A 24,159-nucleotide genomic window follows, 5' to 3' on the forward strand; every position below is an offset into this window, starting at 1 on the left:
TGCGGTTACGCATCTTACTTTGAGACGCTCAAAAACTCAAGGATGCGGTTATGCACCTTGGCCAACTCGTTTTAATAATTTATTTCATTTCGATTAAGAATGCGGTTATGCATCTTATTTTGAAACGCTTAAAAGAAACTCAAGGATGCGGTTACGCACCTTGGACAAACTGTTCTAATAATTAAATTTCATTAATCCAAATCAAGACGTGTAGACAAAGACAAATTATGTGAGATACATACGAGTGAAGCGGTTACGCTTCTAAGCCGGTGTATGTCAAGATCCAAACAAGCCTTAGTCTTAGCATACATAATTTGGAAGCACAAATACAAGCAACAATTATAAGAAGTAAATTAAGGAAGAAGATTTCTTGCAAGCCCACTGGATATGGACCTCAATAGAACTTGCATAGTTGCATGTCCTGTTGACTCTGCTTGGCGGAATTCTCAACAGATTCAGGATAGTAACATATATCAATTAGCTCAAGTGTGGTTATATCTGCAAAATCATGAGGGATTCAATCCAAAAGCCTGCAACCTTGAAGAAATAGTCGTTCAAGGCATGGAAAGTGATCACTACTGGCTCAGCAATACCGAATATCCAAACATATCAGTTGCAAGAACTGCAAAAGAGGAAACCCTTCCTCAGCTACTTCCCACTCCTCGCCTGTGCAGGCAAAAAAATCTAGTTTAAGGGACTCGAGTTTGGGCAATTTACCAACAATGCTCAGATCCTTCCACCGCAAAGAAGTCCGACTAAAAGCTAAATTCTTAAGTTTTTGTGGAAAAGCATCTGGAACAGATGGACCTGGTATTTTCCTGTGAAACCTCAGAGGATTTTGTGAAGGTGTAATTCTTTCTAGAAAGCAAGCAGCATATAGATAAGTAAGATTTTCCAATTCCTCGAGCTGATCTAAGTAGCAGATATCATACAGGTCCTTGCGATTACAAAAGTCTTCTCGGGTGCCACGTATTTGCAACTTCTTTAAATAGGAAAATAGTCTAAAGGCAGATCCAGTACAAAACCAGGGATTAAGAACCAAACTTCTCTGTGTAAGCTCATTACTTCGCAAGTAATTCCAGTCCAAACGGAGGTGCCTCAATTGAGGCATCGTCAAAATCTGATGGTAATATAAAAGGAATTGTTGGCCCTCTTGAGGTCAGGGGCGGAATGGGGGGTTCAGAACCCCCTCAGAAAATTACAGTATATTGGAAGGTTAAAATTATTTTTTTATGTATATATGGTAGGTGTTGAACCCCCTTGGCTTCTTCGTATGTTTACTTTTTCATATTTTTGAACCCCCTTACAGAAAATCCTGGCTCCGCCACTGCTTGAGGTGATAGCTTAAGTATAAAAGTTTGCACATAACATCGGCTTGATATCGATGGAGGAGTGTCTATTGATGAGGGAACCTCTTCTTTGGATCCTAGATACTGCTTTAAGTGAGGATAAAGACTCAAAGCTAGGTATCTCAAGTGAATTAAATGTAGTATCCCTCTGGGAAAAGCAGGAAATCTAACTGAAGCAAGATCCTGTACTCTTACTAGCTGGAAAGGAAACTCCGGTGCGAAGCATTGTAGTGTACCAAATATGATAATATAATGAGCCTCACTGTTACGGCACCCAGCCAATTCTTTCTCATTATGGATACATATCCGACCTTGACTCTTAGAGGAACACTGCATGGATTGTGCACATGGATTTTGATTACTCTTTCCTCCGAGAATATTCACAAAATTCATGTTTCGAGCTTCCCTCAAACAGAGTTCACGGGTCACATCATGCATTCCACAACTCTTGATTTTTCCATCAAATTTCAAATTGTGGGTGGAAACTAAACTTCTATCAATAAGTTCTTTTAGATTTTTTTCAAACACCTCTTCTATGCTTTGCATATCTTCTACCTTCAAAAACCCTCTACAACCCATAATTCCACAAGTCTATTGGCATCAATCACATTATCTTTTGGGAAGATTGCAAAATATAGAAAGCATGGTTTTAGGTGGTGGGGCAAGTAATGGTAACTCAATGCCAACACCCTCATGCCTTGGACATCAACATATGTGCTTACTGCTGAACTTACATTCTCGGCAACACTTTGCCACTCACTCAATGCTTTGCTAATTTTGGTGAGAAGTCCCGCGATCACAACAATAGCTAGTGGCAATTCTCCGCATTTTAATGCAGTTTGGTTCCCAAGCTGTTCAAATGCATGGGGTAAAGAGTCTTTCACAAAGACCTTTTCAAACAATAAAATTCAACTTTCGTCAAAACTCATGAGGCGCATTTGATAAGGAGGTTTACCTAAGCTAGCATATTCAGCCACTTCCACATTCCGAGTTGTCAAGAGTATTCGGCTTCCATTATTACAGTATGGGAAACATAGTTGTGTATCATCCCAAGCCTCTGTAGTCCATATGTCATCAATGACTACCAACTATCTCTTGCCTTTTAGACGCTTTTGCAGTCGATCTGCTAGTTGATCAAAAGGTTCATCACTTGTAAAAGAAAGAAGGCCTAGGAGTACATTTCTCGCACAATACTCTTGTGAAACAGTAGCTTTTGCACGAATATCAAATCGAGACATAATATTAATGGATCACTGTAAATTTTGGTCGCCAAAGTTGTCTTGCCGATGCCACCCATCCCGACAATTGAGACAACTTCTAGTACCCTTTCTCTGCTAGCAATTTGATCCAGCATCATCGTGAATTCAATTTCATGGCCAATCATTATATTCTCAGGCCGCTCTACAGCATGTTCAGTTATACCGGAAAGAGAGTAAGCTTGTGCTTTTAGTTCTTTCATGCTGTTGCACCTGTCCCATGTTGCCATTCACTGTTTCACGGTGGAATCAATGCATTCTAGTGCTTGTTCCAAGAGGAAAAGGAGCTCCGACATAGCTTTACTTCTTTTCTCCCCAATTTGTGCTAAACAAAATTTCTTGATTACAACCATATCTTCTGTTGTGTATGCTAGTTCTGCGATTTCATCTTCCAAGCTTGTTAATGCCTCGAAATTGTCTGTTGCTTTCCATGGTTTCTCAAGAATAGCTCTCAGAAATTCGAGCTTTTCATAGAACGATTGCAGATCACGTCAGGTAAGTTCCATTGATTGGAGTATGGTTCTCATAAGCCAAGTAATATATAGTAGCATAAGCCATATCACTCTCTCTCTTAATTTCTTTCTTATATGTGATAAAATAGGGAGTTTCTTCACAGTATGGCCACAAGTTGTGTAATTTCTCAATTTAAATGACAGAAAATGCAAATGTCTTTCCATAACATTTCCAGCTTGGTCCTTAGTCTGCTCTAGTTTGGTCCTTAGTTTGCTCGTCTCTATCAACCAGCTGAAAGTCCAGCTCTAGTTTTGGTTTTTACTACTAGAAAAAATCAAATTAAATGGGGATTTTCTTGGGAATTTTGAAGCAAAATCCTTAGATAACGAAGTTTCCTGCGGATTTTCCTACCAATAAAAATCCACATGAAAAAAGCTTGTGGGTAATTATTACCTGCGAATTTAAAATTTCCTAGGTAACTTACTTGGGGATTTATTCCTCATGTAAGTTACCTACGAATTTTGTCACAAGAAATGCTAAAAATTCGCAAGTAATTTTTGGTAAAAATTTGTGAAATACGGAAATTTTCTGCAAATAATTAAGCATGAAAAATCCTAGGTAAGTTTGTAAGAAATTTTTGGCTAGAATACGTGGAAGAAATATTAATCATTTTTAGTTGATTCTATTTTTTGTGTATTACAAACTTTTTTCTTGATTACAATATATTTTCGATATACTTCAATTATTTTAGTTGATTTTTTCATTCGTAATGAAATTTGTAATTTCATTTTAAGATATTAACATTTTTCTTTACATATATGTGTCTTATGTGTCTCGTTTACAAACCCCACCCCCGCACAACCTTCTCTAATCTATATATAATATAAAAAAAGAAAGATGTACAAGCGCGATGCACACCTCTCGCTTGCCAAGGCGATCCTATTTATCTTTTTTCTTCTTTTTTGGATTTTCTCCTTCAATTTTTTTCATTAAATTTTTTTTAATAATTGGAAATTGATCATTTTCTATCCTATTTGTTACAAATGCATCCCATGACATATATTTCGGTTACAAAAAAAATTAACAGCCAACAATTATGAAATACGTTCTGCCCATTCTTAATTATGAAACAGCCAACAACAATTTGTTTAATCATCCCAATGTCTTAATTCTTCAGTTGCCCATTCTTATGAAACACGTTCACTACAATTATTAATACACTAAATTCTCAATATATGCTACTCTTCTATTCCTATTTACTTAATGTAAGTTACTAATTGTATTTTGGTTACTATAAATACTAGAGCACATCTTCTCCATTTTACCACTTTTGTCTCAATCTTCTTCTGCAGTAACCATTCTTCTCCATTTCATGCAAAATTGTCTATATAGAAGTTTTTTGTTTTACCTTTTCTTCCCTCCGTTGATATTTTTGCCACAATTATTATTTCATCCACATTATTGGTGGGTAAGAACATATGACGTTATTTGTGAGCAATATTAGGGATTCAACTTCAATCATGATAAGTACACTACCATTAACGATATATATTTTGTTACTCTTTTAGTATGTTACAGGCTTGTAGTTATGGTGTGGATTTAGATGTAATAGGTAATACCTTTCCCTTTTTTTTTTGCATTAAGATGCTCATTTTATTTTATTTTAGGGATGATTGTAATAAATTTACATTGAATTTTGATTAATGTTTCATTATTTGAAAAAGAATTGAGAAAGTGTGATTACATGTTCAAAACAAATGGCAATCGAGAAAATAAGATTATTTTCCTCATCAGGAAACAATCAATATGATTGGTGTGCATATACAAACAGTAGGAAAAAGGAACCTTGAGGAGGACTCAACTTCCTAGCACCTTCTAATGGTTTTTTGACAGTTTTAAAGAGACTGTCTCGCCAATTTCTTTAAATCTGTTATGTTTCTCCGTGTGGTTTATTTTGCATTATGTATCTCTTAAGCGGTGTTTTCTTCGACTCCAATCTATTAATTTATAGAGATAGGTGTATTGTAATGGCAGAAATAATTAATCAAGAGAGTTAGTTTTTGAATTTTCATAAGATTATAATTTAGTAGGAGATGTGTAATTAATTTGGTTATTCAAGGAAGAATAACAGTTTCTCATTTTCTGGAGGTTTGAAGATGAGAAAGAAAATTGTATATTACGGGTACAACTTATAATTTATTTTGTTAAATATTTAATTTTCTTAAAGAGCAAAGTTATATATGCATGATTTAAGACACATATTAAATTGTAAATCCTTCAAACGTAGAAAGAGGCACTAATTTTTGAATGAAAAGACTAATTAAAATCTAAAATAGTAATTGGTATAACTGGAGCCGAAACAATTGTTCCAAAGATACTTTTAATGGACTAGGAGGATTATAGGATATTGACCCTTTGAGCTCTATAAATTTATAAAGCTAATTTGGGTAATTATTAATTGTAAGGAGAATGTAAAAAGACTAAAATATGTATATAAAAAGCAAAGAGAATATGAAAAAGGCGTATAAAATTACAACAGTAAGATAAAAAAAAGTCCTCATCAAGAATAACAATTGCGAAATATTGGAGTACATTCACTTATGCACTTTATTGGCTTTTGATTTTTCTAAATTAAAAAAGAGATGCGTGTGAAAGAAGAGGAAGATAGGGGACTTTTGATATATCACATAAATCATGAGCATTATAAGGAAAAGTTAATCAAGAGGGAAAAAATCGAGTTTTGTAATTTTCCATAATATTATTAGAAGTAGAAAGGAAAATTGAGTTGATCACCTTAAGGAATGATACTAATAGTCATGATAATTGAATATATATTATATGATAGAGAAAAGGAAAGAATATAAGGGGTGAAAATTTGTACTCATCCGCTTTTTGAAATTTGTATCATTCCTTTTGTTTTGGCAAATATAAGGGTAATGAAACTTTGTGAGCTTCTGAAGTATTTATAATGATACTTGAAATTTAATTTTACTCCTTACTATCTTTCTTTTCTTTATTGTATATTTGTTTCTGATACTGAGAGTGACTTTTAAATCTCTCTCAAATCTGGTTCCAGAAATAGTAGGAAAAAAGAAAAAGATCTTTACTTCCACAATTGGTTGAAATAGCAGACAATAACTGATAAGACAACATATTTAATGGTTCATTCCTTTGGATATAATTAATTATGCATTTTTTTTCTTACCATAAAAGCATATTCTGGTAATAGATTGCATATGTAACAGTTATAAGTAAATAACTAATATGTGACGCTTTAACTTGAATTTATTTTAATGATGTCTTTTCACATGTATTTCTTTTGCTTATACATTTGATTTTTAATTATTTTATGCAAATGTCATATATATCTATTTTCAAATTTGATTTTTTATTCTTTCATATTCACTAAATCCTAAAAAGACACTCTGCGGCTAAATTCACTAGTAATACATGTCTGGGCACACAACACAGCCCCAACCTCATTGCCAACTACATGTAGAATGGAAAGATGGTAACTGAGCTAATTAGCAGTTGCATTAATTAACTTTTAATCCTAGAAGATCCACGAACTAATCGTAGGTCTAGGCGGAATTACTGTGAAGCCAAATTCTTATGTTTATCCTTACGATGTGGTACAGTCTCCCAGTTCCCCTTCAATATCAATGTGTAAGAATAGTTTGTTATGAATACACTGAACTAAAGTGTCTGTCCATTTAATTCTTACACATCACATACATGAATTACTTGAATTCATATGTATCTATTTATTATGTAACTTCATTCTTGCTTGTGACGATGTATTATGTAGCTATAAATAAAGCACTTTTGGCTCATGGATTATATACTTGAAATAAGAAAGAAAGTCTTCTCATCCTCTTTACTTCTTTGTCTATATTTCTTGTCTTATATTACTCTAATTTTTATAACACGTTATCAGCATGAAACTCTAATCAACTGAGGAGGTTTCGGTATGATTTGGATTTTTTTTGTGTTACAAACATCAAGCAAGGTATGTTTTCCAAAAGATTGACTTTAATTTGGTTCTTGGAATATACATTCAACTATGTCAGCCTTGAACTTAATTATATCTTGAATTCTCAAGACATAAGCATGAAATAATGTTAACAACAGTCGTTGCTATAGAAGCTTAAATGAATTTGATATAGGTTAATTGCCTTTAGTCTTATAATTACAACCACATGCCTATCAATAAATAATCTTACCTTGATCACTATTATGGGTTTGAATATATGTGGTACGATATAAGGAAATTACCGCTCACATTTGGTGTTATTTTATTATTCATAAAATGTCAAAGTTATTAGTAAACTACGACAGTTTATGATATGAGATTGCATATGTATTATTTTATTTGGTAGCTAAATAGCCCGTGAATTAGCTGCTTAATTAACGATTACATGAAATCTTTGTGTGAAAAATAATTTTCTCTATGATAAAAGACTCTACACATGCATGACTAAAATTTTCATTAACACGGGAATGTAAATGTTGGCAATTAATTGCATCTTGTTCGTCATTCATATTACGGGAGTGATGATTATCACATTTATTTGAATATCAATATCAGATGTATATTCATTAAATATCAAAGGCAATAATATGAAATACATGTCCGTTTCATTAGCAAATGTTACTTACAGAATTGTAAGAAATATATGACTATTAGACCGATAATAAATATTCATAAAGTCTTATTAATTAGGACTAAGCATTTAACTTTATAGCTGTAAAATTAAGTGACAATACGTTCGTGGTATTATTAATTATGTTTGGTTCTTATGATCACTTAAAGTGAAAATATTTTCAAATGCTTGCTATGTTTTATTATTGATGAACTCGCTTTACCGTTCATAAAAAGGTTGTAGTGATGCAGTAAGTCTCTGTACTATTTTATATTAATTTTGGAAGGCTTGTTATGACTTATGATAAAGATGGCCTCACAAGGAGTATATGTGGCTATCACGAGTTTCCTACTAATTGTACAACTCGTTGGGTTCTTTTGATCCATGAGAACCTAATTAGTTCTGGATTATTTATGCCTTAAATTTGTTCCTAAAGAACAATAAAGAGTCATTATGATGTTATTTTTATATCCCTTAATGGCTAAATTAGAGTTTGCAAGAAATATATGATCACCAGAAGTGACAATATTGCATTGTTGTCGCTACAATTGAAGATGTGTTAGAGGAAAATTTTCTACATCATACGTTTCCCGATTCGCTCTCAAGTAGCAATATCTTGAGTTGAGAATACCTATCTTTTGGCTTTTAATTTTTGTACTTTTTTTATCTAAAAGTAAGTTTTTAAAAGCAATTTTTTATCTTTCTCAAATAACACAAAAAGTAAACAAAACTTAAAAGCTAATAAGAACTTAAATAAGCTAATCCAAACACTCTCTAAGTATAAATCCCAAAATTTATAATTGAATTTTTCTTCAAACATAAAAATGTGAATAAAATTATGTCCATTTCTTTAATGATTAGTAGACCGTTCATGGAAAGTGTGATTTTTTTCCAAGGAAAAAAAAAATGCAAAAGTATAATTTTGGAAATTTGATATTTTAAATAACAAATTGATAATGACACATTTATAACTATACCTCGTTAACACATTAAATCTTTTATATTATAATTGCTTTAAACAAGAATTAATAATATATAGTAATTGTTGAAAAAAATTCACTTATAATATTTAAAATAAGTTTACTTTATGTACCATACTATAATTACATTATGTCATCTTTAATATATAAAAAATAAAGTAACATATAATTAGGATATACCTTAAAAAATCGCTTAAAATAGATCAGACAATTAAACTTCACGTTAATAATTAATATGAATCAATATTTTCTCTACTTAAAAATTATGCTATTTACTCAATAATACAAATTTAGTAAAATATACTAAGTATGGGTTCCAAAATTTATAATTGAATTTTTCTTCAAATATAAGCAAGTAAATAAAATTACGTCTAACCCTTCAATGATCAGTAAACCATTCATACAATGGGCGATTTACAAGAAGAAAAAAAAACAAGAATATAATTTTGGGGATTAGATGTTTTAAATAAGTAAATAATTGATGATGAGACATTTATAACTATACCTTGAATAACACATTAAATTTTATATTAATTCTAAATGAGAATTAATAGTAGGATAATTTACTTGCCACAGCTACTCCTAAGACTTAATTATGGATAGTAACTACCTTTTTTAATATTTAAGTTTATAGCTATATTATTCAAAATTTACATCTCATAGCTACCCCACTTTTTTTTTAATTAAATGTGTCGCCCATAATCCCTAAGTTTTTGCCTTTTTAGCATCATGGCCACCAAGTGTATTTTCAGTGTATAAAGTTATTTTCACACCTATTTTTAGTGTATTTTCAATGTACAGAGCCGTTTTTTATTCAATAGCGATTTTGTATTTCGCTGTATTTCGAAAACGCGAACATGATCAGACTCAACAATGATTTTGTATTTCGTTGTATTTCGAAAATGTAAACATGTACTCGTACTCAACAACGATTTTGTATTTCATTGTATCTTCGTTGTATTTCGAAAACGCGAAAATGACCAGACTCAACAACGATTTATATTTCGCTATATTTTGTTGTATTTCGAAACACGAAAATGACTAGAAATACAACAAAAGTTAGCTACGAATTGTAATTTTGCAACTTGTAGCTATAAATTATTATAATCTATTAAAAGGTAGCTATTTGTGTAAGTTTTACATAGTAGGATATAGTAACCGGTTTCACCAACTCTAATCACAAATACAAGATCCAGTAACTTCAATAATTTAATCTAGAGGATGTTTCAAAATAAAGTTAGAAGATCATTCAGTACTTAATTTACACTTATAATATTTAAAAATAAATATTATAATTCACATATTATAATTAAATTACATTATTTTTAATATATGTATTATAAAAAATAAATTAGTATGTATTATAAAAAAATAAATTAGTATATAATTAGGATACACACCATTTAAAATTTATTTTCACTTCATATAGATCTATCTATCGAACGAGACAATTAATCTTCAGGTTAATAATAAATATAAATTAGTAAATGTGGATTTTGAATTTTGTAATTTATTTTTTAGTATATTTAGTATATTTTCTAATGATATTAGCCGAATAATGCCCGATGGGATAGTTTCTTACCTTTGTTATATCATGTTACATCAATCATATAAAATTATTAATTATAAAAAATATTATGACTTTTATTAGCCAAAAATTTAGTATGTTTTCTGATGATATTAGCCGAAAAATGTCAGATGTGATCGTTTCTTAGCTTTGTTATCATTTTATATCAATCATATAAAATTATTAATTATCAAATTATTATGAAAATTATTTTGTTCTTGAATTACTCCCTTCTTCCCAATTTATGTGGCGAATAATTTCATTAAGGATAAAGTAAGAAGTTTAAAAGTAGTACCGGACGTCCTGCTAGCAGGGTTTATTTAGATCAGTACTTCTTCTAATTGTAGGTAGGTTAGAAGCCTCTGCCTTTAACTGTTTGAAAGAGCCAGATGTGATATCTGTCTCAGTTTGTAATGCGTACTTTGGTGATTAATGAAAGACTAATTACCAAAGAAAAAAGTAGTGCTGGACGTCCAAAAAAAATTAATACTACCATAAAATGTCTAGTGACATGTTATATTCAATTCAAACAAATTTCACATCATTGATAAAATAAATATTCGAGGACGTTATTTGAATATTAACTTTAATTATTAGGAGGTTAATTGTAAATTATTTAATTTGCATACAATCTCTAATTCTTGTAATTTGTAAAAAATATATAATTCTTTAAATCTCTAATAAATAATTTCCAACGAAATTCACAGCAATAAAATCCCAATTAGTTCTTTAGTAATAAACTCTCCAGGTGAATTCACAAGAAATAATCCCCAGTTAAATTTGCAGCAGCTAAATCCCTAGATAATTTCCTAGGCAACAAAATCTGTAGGTAAATCCCCAAGTTATAATTTGCAGGTAAATTCGCAAAGAACAAATCCCCAAGCAATTCCTTAGGTAATAAAATTCGCAAGTAAATCCCCAAAAAGTAATTCTCATCTAAATTCGCAACAACAACATTCTCACGTAATTCCGTAAGTAATAAAATCCCTAGGTAAATCCCCAAGAAATAATTTCCAACTAAATTTGCAGGAACAAAATCCCCAAGTAGTTCCCCAGGGGACAAATCCCTGTGTCAATCTCTAAGATATAATACCTGAGTAAATCCGCAAGTAACATTACCTGGGGATTTACCTTCGAGTTCATAAAAGATTTTTTTTTTTTAAAAAAAACTTTTGATTGATTACTTGCGAAATTACCTATGAAAATGATACTTGGGGATTATTTTTCAAATAAATCCCTAGGTAATAATTTGGCGCTAAATGGCGCAAAATTTACTTGCGGATTTACATGGGGAAATCGTATCCGCAGGTAAATATTTTAGAAATTAGAAATTTTTGGATTTTCTCATGAAAATCCGCAGGAATTACATGCGGAAAAAATTCCTAGGTAAAATCCACATGTAATTCGAGTTTTCTAGTAGTTACACTTACTAATTTAAGAAAAATCTACAATTTGAAATTGTTCTCTTTTTGTTCTAAAACGTCGTTTGTCACCCACTTTAATATTCGGTGGTGCAAATATTAAAATATCGTTTGAAGAATATCTTAAATTGTATTTAATTCCACAAGTTAATTTCGCACTTGAGAAATCAAAAGAAGTTTTCTTTCATATGTGTGTATTAGCTTTTCCTAATTATGTCCAAATTGCTTTATTTATTTAGGTGTTTGAATTGTTTGTCTAGCAAATATAGCTAAGGCGATGTAGCACCTTTCTTTGACCAACAATAATCTTTATCTTTTTTGTTACTTTTCCCTTTTTATCTCATTTTTTGGTCAACAATTTAATGTGGTATTCACAAATTAATAATTAAAAAAAATATTGAATGGTTGTTAACCGTCGCAACCTGTCATAATTCATATTTATGGACAATTACAACCTCTCTTAATAATTCATATTTATGAAGGATAAAGAATTTTTACCGTCTTTACGACATGAGTAATAAATATTTCATTTTTACAAACATACAATAATGCTTTCATCTTAAAGTCACGAAGAGATAACTTTGGAAGGTATGTATTTTGTTGCTTATTTTATTTCCTGTTTTAATACTTTTTTCTATTTCATCTGGGTGAGAAACAAAGACAAAATTCCTTCTTCACACAGAATTTAACTCTTCAAAATGGAGCTAAAAATTGGTTGAAGAATGACACTGATGGAAGCCCAACTTTCAGAATTCGAACACAGAAGAAATCTTTTACTTTTGATAATGGTTAATTATTCTTGGATTTTTTGGTTCTGGCATCTGCATACTTATCATATTGTAACTATGAATCCTAAAGGATTGTTACACCCCGTACTTTCGGAGAAGCACTTGTTAAATTTGAACGTAAGTATGTCAAGCTATGGCTAGGTAAAATAATTTTGGATTGTGAGGAATGAAGCATTATTAAGTATATTGTTAAGTAAGGGATGAATTATGATCTTGCAAGTCGTAACCGGGAAGGAGATGTTACACCTCGTTGTCTGGACGTTGAGTTCCGTAGGTATTAGCTGCTTAATTGTGAACACTGGAGTGATATGCGCCTATCTTATGGTTATAAGGGTTTAAGTTCATATAGTAAGCTATGGAAGGATTGAAGGGCAAGTGAATTAAGGAAATTAAATTTGTTGGAACTTGGAAGAAAATATGAGGGGTAATTTTGGCCCAACTTGGAGAAAGAATATCTTTTAGTAGATGAGGAGTTTTGAAGCAAAGTAAAAGCCTAAGATAAAGTTCGTCGTGTCTAATTTCCGGTGCAACAAACCGCTCATCGATACGGCATCGAAGTGAAGAATTATGGACGTTACAAGTTAGGCTGACAGAGCAAAAATGCTGCTACAGTAACTGCTACAGTAGATTAAGGATCAAATCTGATCCTAAACCTCATTTTTCAGCCAAGAAATACTCCAAATATTTTCCAAATCTTCTAGAAAATTCTCCCAACTTCCGTCCACTAGATTTTAACGTAAATTATGAAATCCCCGAATTTAAGTCGACAACACATAGCCAAAGATTATAATATCGAATCATGGCGAAACTTGGCTTGGATTCAAGGTAGTAATCGAAGATATTGAAATTCTAGCGGGTGAAAGGTATGAATCTTTCCTTATTAGTATTGATTTAAGCTTATATACGGAGTAAAAGTTACTACATGAGCGTATAATGAATTTATGGGTTGAGAAATTGGATCAAACATCGTGTGGGGTGTTTATGGAATATTTTGGTGTTGATAATATTGTTGTTGATGTTGGTATTGTTGTTGTTGTTGTTGGTTGCTGAATTGAAATTTTGGACTAGGCATATAAACAGAGGAGATGCTGCCGAAATTTTGGCAGATTCTAGAAAGATTTATTTGGAGGCTTAGGATAAGTATATAACAACGGGCCAAATGATACGCCCAAATTACGCATTCAAAATCAGGAGTAAGCGGTCATTGTCAAATATAGAACCCAACGAGGTTGGGGTCGAATCCCACAGAGAATACAGTGAAGAAATATGCTTATCAAGTGTAACGCTTGACTATTAGTCTATATTTCAAGGGTGAGGGGGATATAATAGTAATTGATTTGATGTTTGTTTGTTAATAACTAAATGGTGCTGTTGTGAGATGTAAATTATTGGAGAAAGGGACTAAGGTTGCGGTCCCAATGGAAAGTAATGCGAGTGGGTATCAATTCAACCTCTTCAAATGTCTAGATGCAATTAACGATGGATTGCTTAATTTTATCAAAAGTCTTTCAACCAAATTAATAAATATTATTACTAAGCTTTCTCAAGCCTTAGAATGTGGACAGAGTAAACACCCAATATGCTACAAGTTAGCCATCCTATCTCTAGCTCAAAGCTATTAGAGGGTTTAATGACCCAAATCCTTGCTATCTAACCCTTTCCTAACTTCCACCTTCTTTCTCAAGCAAAGTGAAAGTACTTAGGCACAAATGATGTTTGCAACCATCAAGAGACGTTAAAGTATGAAGAGTTGATAGAATGCATCACTAACATATAGATGAGGTATAAATATTTAACTCAATCACATAACTAACACATTTGGTCCCACAACCTTAGCTAATGGGTCTAGCTAAACATTTGCATTAAGTAAGAAATAAAGATAAATAATGTAGCCATAATGCTTACAAAGCTTTTTAGGAGAAAAGCCACAAAATAAAGTGCAAGATTCCTCTTTAAAGCTTCAACAACCAATCATAAATGTCTCCTTCACAAAAAGACAATAATAAGTGCAGAGAATGTCTTTTTCAGAACCCTAGGAGGGTATTTATATCCACCAAAAAACGTGCACAAAGTTAGACAAAAATAACCCTGCAGATGCAACATGCATCTCGCATGTTGTGTCGCAAGACAAACATGCGAGACGCAAAGCATGCTCAGCAGCCGCATATTGTGCTCTTGACTTCAGGCTTCCCAGATTTCGGACAAAGTTTGCGTTATCACTGTAGTATCGCAAGTTGAACATGCGAGTCGCATGTTGGTCTCGCAGATTGCGCAACCTTTCATCTCTCTTCTTAGTGGCTCCGTCATACTATGCGACGCAATTGTGGATCCGCATGTGCATGATACGCGGTTCGCATGTTGTGCAGAACGTGTCCTTTTTTCCTATTTTGCCTTATTTTGTTCCGTTATGCTTTCCGAATATTTTTCCCTACAAAGTGACAAAAACATGCTAAAAGTAAAACCAAGAGTGCTTGAAGAGTCACAAAAGCTTAAGGAACAAGTATCGAATGTGCCGTAATTCCGCGGCTCATCAACACCCCCAACTTAAACTTTTGCTTGTCCTCAAGCAACTAAAACACAATCGAAACACATGACAGGTGTTCAAGTATTTCAAAGATAACATTGGCTACGATGGTGATAGTGATCAGTTACAAGCATGCATTCGAGACATGATTACCCCTCATTCTACTTTTTACAAAACAGTGCACATTTTTAGAAGTTGAGTGATAACCAAACGTTTCACTCGGTGGTGCAATGTATTTCGCTTTAAGGGACTGGCCTCGAATGCTAAGTCAGGGAGCAATTCTCTCATCAAGCTTTGTAATCCAAATGTCCTCACAAAAGACCAAAGAAAGTCCCAGGATACAAATATTCACAACAATAAATGGGACAACAGACGAAAGAGAAGAGAACAACTCACACTCCAAGAATGTGTACAAGCACACAAATACGATGCCATAGGCTTGCCCTTTAAGTATTTCTCCACTAATGTAAACACACCTCATTCAAAATCAATTAGGACTTGCGGGTAGTAATGTAGGCTTTTGGTTAAGGTAGGGCACAATTTGGGAGAGTGACTCAAAACCTCCCTAAGCATTACGATTTGCAACAATCAAAGCACACTTCCTTTCAAACTTTTCCATCCTTTTCTTCATTTTTCATTTCACCAACTAGTCTTCCCTTTTATTCACAATTCTCTATTCTTCCTTGCTTTTCTTCATTCTCTCTCTCTCTCTCTCTCTCTCTCTCTCTCTCTCTCTCTCTCTTTTTTTTTTTTCTTTTTTTTTTTTTTTAACTTTTCACCTTTTAAGTGACTTCCACATCACAACTTTTCCAACCATCACCCCCAAACTTAGGCTTTTAGCCTATGTTTAAACTTTCGAAGCACTTAGGGAGGTAGGATGCCAAAAGATAGATCAATAAAGAACAAAAAGTTAAAGCTTGTAACTTGGTTGCCAAAGAAAAGGTTAAAGGCTCAAAGGGGTTGACTAGGGAAAATATGCAAAGGGTAGGCAATTTAAGGTTTTAGTGACGATCCAAAGAAAGCCTAATATCCTCTTTCAAGCAAGGTGTAGTTTAGGATTTCGCCTTGATATACTTTCCGGGCAAGTTCTAGATCACAATTATGTACAAGACAAGAATGATAAAAACCTCACACACATAGCACATGGATTACTACACTATTTTCTAATTACTTCCCAACCAGATCTTCGCGGCCAATACATCCTTATTAGCAAACACTATGTCACCAAGTGAATCATGTAAAGAAAAGATTTTTTTTTTTTTTTTTTAGAGAACATATATATGCCATAACTGATTAAACCATCACTATACAAGTCAAGTTGCTTTGTAATACTTTAACCCAAAAGCTATAAAATCTTGATTTTCAAAAACCCATAACGACAAAAGCATGAGCTACCCCACCCCCAACAAAAACATATGCTATGTCCCCATATGCATCTAATACACAAAATCAGGAGGTAAGGAGCTCCCTGGGACGCCTTAAGTGTCCGGACGAGCAGCCTCAGGAGCATGAATCGGGATGGCTGGGATCGCCTCCAATGGTGGTGTGAGGTCAGGAGACCTGCCTAAAGGCTCCTGAATGGGGTCGGAAGTACCAGTCCCACTGGACTGTGCAGGATCACCATCTGTGCCTAAGGTCCCAAGTTGCTCCTCTATCGACCTCTGTACCCCCACCATGGTGTCTATATCATCTCTATCAACTCCATCCGCCAAGGCTTCCTTGCGAGCTCTATCCAACCTCTGATTCTCATCATCATCCTCATGCTCACCCTCATCTTCTTCTTCTGCCTCTTCTTCGGCCTCCTCAGAAGCAAGGTCATCCTGTGGCTCAACGAGCTTTTTGGAGAAAAGCTCCACCGCTGAGGGTAAGATAGGACCAATGTGGGACGGATCAAACTCCCACCTCGCTGCACGGGCCTGTGCCAAATCAGCTCGGATGGAGGATAAGTCCTCCGCACTACCACCTTCGACTCGCTCCAAGCGGAGTTCGATCGACTTCAACCGATCATTCAATTTATTCTGTTCTCCTTTGACCTCTTCAAGGACAGAAACCTGTGGTGCCAATGCCAGCTCAATGGCATCCTTGATGAACACAGGCAGCTCAGTCACCAATTTGTTCACCTTAGCGTCCGCAAGGCGGATCAAACGCATGCCTTCCCTGGGAATATTGGACCCCGTGGTGGGTGGGGTGGCCCCAGTGGAAGAAGGGTCGTGTCCGTAGCTGCTGCCGCAGCGCCTGAAAGCTCGGGACCCGAGTGGGCGGCAGGAATAGTCGTGCTCTGACTCTGAGTGCCCATAATGTGTGGGTCTAGCTCTGCAACTGATCCCCGCGGGTGCTCAGCCTCTTTCCTCCTTTTAGTCCCGGGTTAAAGTCTGGTGATATCAATCGTTTGATCCGTTATCAGGGTTATATCAATCCTTTCTAACTGGGGAACCCCAACTTTCCGACAAAGGGCAGTGATCATGCAAGGAAAGGGCAAAGATGTATTTTTATGTTGAGCCCGTTCCTTTATCTCCTGCTGGATGATCTCCCCCAAATTCACCGGATACCCCGACATGAGCGAGGCGATTAGGATTGCCTTCTCAATGGAAATCCCAGTATCATTCTTGGACGGTAGGATTCTGGAGGATACGATGGACAGCCATAACTTAGCTTGAAGGCTGAGGGTACTCTTGTGGATGACAACTGCCGGATCTATCCAGTTTGGTGTCCCAGTCGAAATCACTGACGCTGCCCACTCACGATATTCAGCTGGAACTTCCTTTCGTCGAGTGTACTCAGAATAGGCAGGTGGCCATTACCCCCTCAATTCATTTTCCAGGTGCCCACAGATGTACGAATTTATTTCCTCGGCTAAACAGTCTACCTCAATACCCCTCACTGACACCCAATTAATGTGGTCAATTGATCTTTTGGATTGACGATGTACTCGTTTGCTGTTCAACAAGGCCCCATAATTGGCATAGAACTCTCGTACTAATGTTTGGCCGTACTCTCCGGGAGGATTCAGGAACGATTCCCACCGCTGGGCTTTCAACTTTTGTACTAATCCGGGGTATGACTCCCGTAGCCCATTGCGGCTCACTTGTTTCTCCTCATGAAAACCCCGGGTGAGGTTACCATCATCATTAACCCTGTACCACGAGTAGTATAGTGCTTTGGAGCCCGCAACAGCAAATCGGATGTCATGCTCAGCCTTTCTTTGCCTCCTTGCTACATCAATATCACTCTCCGATACCCCTGTTATGGCTCTAGCTGGTTGAGATGCCCGTGGTGTACCCTGAGCTGTAGACGTCCCCTCTTCAGACTGAGGGACGTCGGTAGTTGGAGCCTTTCGCTTACGCGAACCGGCTACCTGCTTATCCGCAGCAGGGGGGTGTCCTTTGATCGGTTGGTCCTCGCCATCCTGCAACCACACGTGGAATACTATCTTTATGATGTCCCGAATTGCAAAATACAAACAAAGCAGATGTAAAACCAAGCAAATGAATTAGTGTTGATGACACCATCTGCGAGCACAACATGCGTGACGCATAGCATGACTTGCGTCTCGCATGTAATGTCGCAAAAGGTGACAAAGGAATGAAGACTTACCATGCAGTGCTGTCACACTTTGCGGTACAACTGGGACTCCGCATGTTTAACATGCGAGTCGCATGTTGTGACGCAAAGTGTGACACACACAGTCTCAATCTTATGAATCCCCTGTCACACTTTGCTTAACAACAGGGACTTAGCATGTTCGACATGCGAGTCGCATGTTGTGACGCAAAGTGTGACACCCACTGTCATTCCCTCTAATTCACACCCGTTCACAGGATTTGTTCTACACCCATTCACGGGACTTGTTCCCTTAAGAGGGTCGTCACACCGTCTATCATTGGGAAAAGCAACGAATTCAAGCGGAAAGAACAATACAGAACAAGCCTACTATTTCTTAAGCAATTAGGGTCTTTGGGGCATTTCTTCAAGCATGAAGCAGGCAACATTAACACAAGTGATCATTTAAGACACAATAGATATTCAGATTTCCCCATAACACCTACCAAGAAAGTACGAGAGCACAAAACTCATTCTTGGGTAGCAACACCATATATGCAGCTAAAAAGGAACCCCCCCCCTTTTTTACCAACCCTCCAATCAATGATTTCATAGGATCATCAGGGTGTATTTAGCATTAATAACCAATTGACAGGAAGTTTTAGATCCTAACTCATCTTCTTACCATCTACCATAAGAGTAAAAGAGTGTATACCTGAATTCCACAGAAAATGAAGAAATGAAAGCCTTGTTCCACAGCCAATCTTTAGGAACACACAACAAGGATGATTTTCAGTTGTGGAAGGACAAAATTAGTAAATGAAAGAGAGAGGGGAGGAGATGGAATGGCTCAAGGGGAAATTTTAAAACTGATGGGGTAACCGTGGGAGTTATTTAATTTAAAAGAAAGCAACGGGTCGGGTCGGGTCGGGTCGGGTCAGTTGACCCGTGCCTCACTTACCTGTGGCACACTTTGCGGCACATGATGCGTCCCGCAAGTCGTGTTTGTGGGACTGTAGTACAAATGCAAACCTTGTCAGAGTGTGGCCAGTTCCTTGCTTCTGGTGGCAACACTTGCGACTTCACATGCGGCCTAGCATGTTGAACCTGGGAAGCTGCAGTTCTACCGCATAGTGTGCTCAGATCGTTTTCAGATCTTTGGCTCTTTTCACCCTCTCAACACTTGGGCATATTCTCTTGGTCATTCCTTATACAAATTCAGTACGCTCCCAAACACTGAAACAACAAAACACACACATAACAACACATATGCACAAAACAACACAACAAAATAACAACTTGGGTTGCCTCCCAAGAAGCGCTTGATTTTACGTCGTGGCACGAAGTTGTGACTTTTCTTTCATGGTTCATTGAGGTAGATCTCCTCAATACTCTTTGTCTCCAATTCATTTGGGAGGCCCAAGTATTGTTTAACCTGCTGCCCATTCACTTTGATACGATCTCCGTTTGGACAAGCAATTTCGACTGCTCCATGCGGGAACACTTATGTTACTTTAAAGGGTCCGGACCATTTGGATTTCAATTTTTCGGAAAACAACCGGAGCCTTGAATTGAACAACAATACACGATCCCCGGGGCTAAATTCTCTTGGCAAGATCTTCTTATCATGGAAATGTTTCATGTGGGCCTTGTAGAGTGAAGAGATAACATATGCTCTATATCGAAATTCATCAAGCTCATTAAGTTGCTCCAACCTCAAGTTTGAGGCATCACCCCATTCTAGATTCAACTTTTTCAAAGCCCACAATGCCTAATGTTCGAGTTCTACCGGAAGATGACAAGCTTTACCAAACACCAATTGATATAGAGACATGCCAATTGGGGTCTTGTAAGCTGTTCGGTATGCCCATAGAGCATCATCCAATTTCTTTGACCAATCGGTCCGGTTAGCATTCACTGTTTTGGAAAGTATGCTCTTGATCTCCCTATTTGAAACTTCAACTTGACCACTTGTTTGGGGATGATACGGGGTGGCAACTTTATGCTTGACTCCATACTTCTCAAGAAGAGTCTTGAATGACCGATTGCAAAAACGAGAGCCCTCGTCACTAATGATTGCCCTTGGAGTTCCGAACCTTGAGAAAATATACCTTTTCAAGAATGCAGTGACACTTCTTCCTTCATTGTGAGGGAGCGCGACGGCTTCCACCCATTTGGACACATAGTCTACCGCCACAAGAATGTACTTGTTATTGTAGAAACTTACAAATGGACCTATAGAATTAATGCCCCAAACATCGAACAATTCAACTTTAAGAATCGGTGTTATTGGTAACTCATGCCTTCTTGATATGCCCCCATGCCTTTGACATTGATCACAGGCTTTTACAAAGTCATAAGCATCTTGATAGATTGTTGGCCAATAAAAGCCACTTTGAACAACCTTGGCCGCCGTTCTTGAGCTACTATGATGCCCCCTCCCCCCACTGGTGATGAATGACAAGCCTCAATTATAGGAATCATCTCCACTTCATGAATGCACCGCCTTATGATGTTGTCGGCGCAAACCCGAAACAGATATGGCTTATCCCAATAATATTTTCGGACAACACTCAAGAATTTCTTCTTTTGATGGAAGTTCAAATCATCCGGCAAAATGTCACTTGCGTGGAAGTTAGCAAAATCGGCATACCAAGGGATCATGTCATGTGACCCCGCCATTACTTGCTCATCCGGAAATGACTCATTGATTTCTAGGCCATCCAATGGACGCCCACCCTCTTCAAGACGAGACAAGTGGTCCTCCACTTGATTTTCACAACCTTTTCTATCTTTGACTTCAAAGTCAAACTCTTGCAAGAGAAGGACCCAACGTATCAACCTCGGTTTTGTATCTTTCTTTGTCATGAGGTAACGTAGAGCCGCATGATCGGTGTGAACAATCACATGGGTTCCCAACAAATAAGCCCGAAACTTCTCAAAAGCAAACACAATAGCAAGTAACTCTTGCTCGGTGACAGTGTAATTCATTTGGGCACCGTTTAGAGTCTTGCTTGCGTAGTGAATTGGGTGGAAGATCTTATCACGCTTTTGGCCAAGAACAGCCCCCTTGGAAAATCCACTTGCATCACACATCAACTCAAAGGGTTGAGACCAATCCGAAGCAATGATGATAGGAGCCGATGTGAGTCTCTCTTTCAAACCCTCAAATGCCTTCAAACAAGCATCATCAAATACAAACTTCGACTCCTTCTCCAATAATTTTCATAGAGGGTTGGCTATTTTCGAGAAATCCTTGATGAATCTTCTATAAAACCCGGCGTGCCCAAGGAAGCTACGAACACCTTTAACGGAGATTAGGGGAGGAAGCTTGACAATAACCTCGATTTTAGCTTGATCAACCTCAAGCCCCTTTTTCGAAATCTTGTGTCCCAAGACAATGCCTTCTCTAACCATGAAGAAACACTTCTCCCAATTTAGAACCATATTTGTCTCTTCACATCATTTCAATACTTGGGCAAGATTCTCCAAGCATTCATCAAAGGAGTCCCCCACCACGGAAAAGTCATCCATGAAGATTTCAATGGACTCCTCAACTATGTCGGAGAAAATAGACATCATGCAACGTTGAAATGTTGCGGGTGCATTACATAGCCCAAAGGGCATTCTCTTGAAAGCAAAGGTCCCATAAGGACAAGTGAAAGTGGTTTTCTCTTGATCCTCGGGGGCAATGGTGATTTGGTTGTACCCGGAATAGCCATCAAGGAAACAATAATAATCCCTTCCCGCAAGCCTATCAAGCATTTGATCCATGAATGGCATTGAAAAGTGGTCCTTTTTGGTCCACTTATTCAGTTTCCGATAATCCATGCAAGCCCGCCATCCGGTGACCTTGCGAGTGGGGATCAACTCATTTTTAGGATTTGCAACCACGGTGATCCCCCCTTTTTGGGCATACATTGAACCGGGCTCACCCAAGAACTATCCGATATGGGGTACACAACCCCGACATCTAACCACTTGATGATCTCAACCTTTATAACCTCTTGCATAGGGGCATTTAGCCTCCTTTGATGTTCAACGCTTGGCTCACATTCTTCATCAAGTTGAATTTTATGAGTACAAATACCGGGCGGAATCCCTTGGATATCCGCAATACTCCACCCAATAGCTTTTTTATATCTTCTCAAGATCACCATCAACCTCTCTCTTTGTTCCTCCGTCAACCGGGCGGATATAATCACGGGCAATGTGTTGTTGGGTCCAAGAAACTCATACCTCAAATGTAAAGGAAAAGGTTTGAGTTCCAAAGTAGAAGGCTCAATAATGGAAGGCTTTGCAGGAGGAGTTTCTCGATTTTCCAAATCAAGATCAAGTTTCTTTGGATTGAGGTGGTAGGACCCCATTCCAATCAATGCATTAACCGTCTCCTCAAACTCTTCTTCATTGTCCCCTTCATAGTTCATTATCACCGCCGCCAACATATCACCTATATGCTCATGTTCTATGGTTGTCTCCATTGCTTCATCAATTGTATCAATAACCGACACAACACTCATATCCGCCGGTTGTTTCATTGACTTGCAAATATGGAAAGTGATCTCTTCATCATTCATCCTAAATTTTAAATCACCTCTCTCCACATCCACGAGGGCACGCCCGTAGCTAAGAATGGTCTTCCCAAGATTATGGGAACTTCAAAGTCAACTTCACAATCCAAGATCACAAAATCGGCCGGAAAAATAAATCGATCCACTCTCACAAGCACATCATAAAGAATACCAATTGGCCTCTTTACGGTCCTATCTGCCATAAGTAATCTCATCGTGGTGGGACGGGGAGTGCCCAATCCCAACTTGTTGAATATAGATAGCGGCATCAAATTGATGCTTGCTCCAAGATCACATAAAGCTTTTGCAAACTTATATTTACCAATGATGCATGGAATTGTGAACGCCCCGGGGTCTTCTTTTTTTTTTGTACCAAAGCTTTGGTAACGATTGCACTACAATGATGGGTGCCCCCAATGTTTCAAGGCCAGGACTCCTTCTTTTGGTCACAAGATCTTTCATGAACTTTGCATAACCGGGCATTTGCTCAAGTGCCTCAACCAATGGAATATTTATTGAGAGCCCCTTTAGTCGTTCGATGAACTTGAGGAATTTTCCATCGTCCTCTTTCTTTGCCAATCGTTGGGGAAAAGGAGGAGAAGGCTTCATAACGGGCGGTGAAGCCCTTGGTACCTCCTCCACCGCTTCCTTGCTTTTTGAAGCATCATTAATTTCCGGATGGTCCTCAACAACAATGGGCTTTTCAATACCAGCCCACGTGTTCTTTTGGTTCACTTCTTCTTCAACAACCATGGGTTCTTCAACCATTTTCTCATCGTCACCCAACACATCCTCTTTCACCAACGCCTCTTCCCCAATTGTTTTACCACTCCTAGTAGTAATTGCATTGCATTTATGATCACCATCATTCCTTGGATTTGCAACTATATCACTAGGGAGAGAAACTTTTTGCCTTTGGTTGAGGATAGCCGAGATTTGGCCAAGTTGAGACTCCAATTGTTTAATGGAAGTGGAGTGTGAACTCACAACTTGCCCCATTGATTTAACCTCATCTCTAGTCTCATTGCAAAAGGTATCGGTGGATTCCACTTTCTTTAACACCCTTG

General features: G+C 36.7%; 1 pseudogene; it reads right to left on the reverse strand.

Annotated features, from left to right (window-relative positions):
• Positions 1-339: 339 nt before the first annotated feature.
• Positions 340-3,156, reverse strand: LOC132031965 (putative late blight resistance protein homolog R1A-10; annotated as a pseudogene).
• Positions 3,157-24,159: the final 21,003 nt, after the last annotated feature.

This window comes from Lycium ferocissimum, chromosome 9 (genome assembly GCF_029784015.1).
Source record: "Lycium ferocissimum isolate CSIRO_LF1 chromosome 9, AGI_CSIRO_Lferr_CH_V1, whole genome shotgun sequence".
Taxonomy (NCBI): domain Eukaryota; kingdom Viridiplantae; phylum Streptophyta; class Magnoliopsida; order Solanales; family Solanaceae; genus Lycium; species Lycium ferocissimum.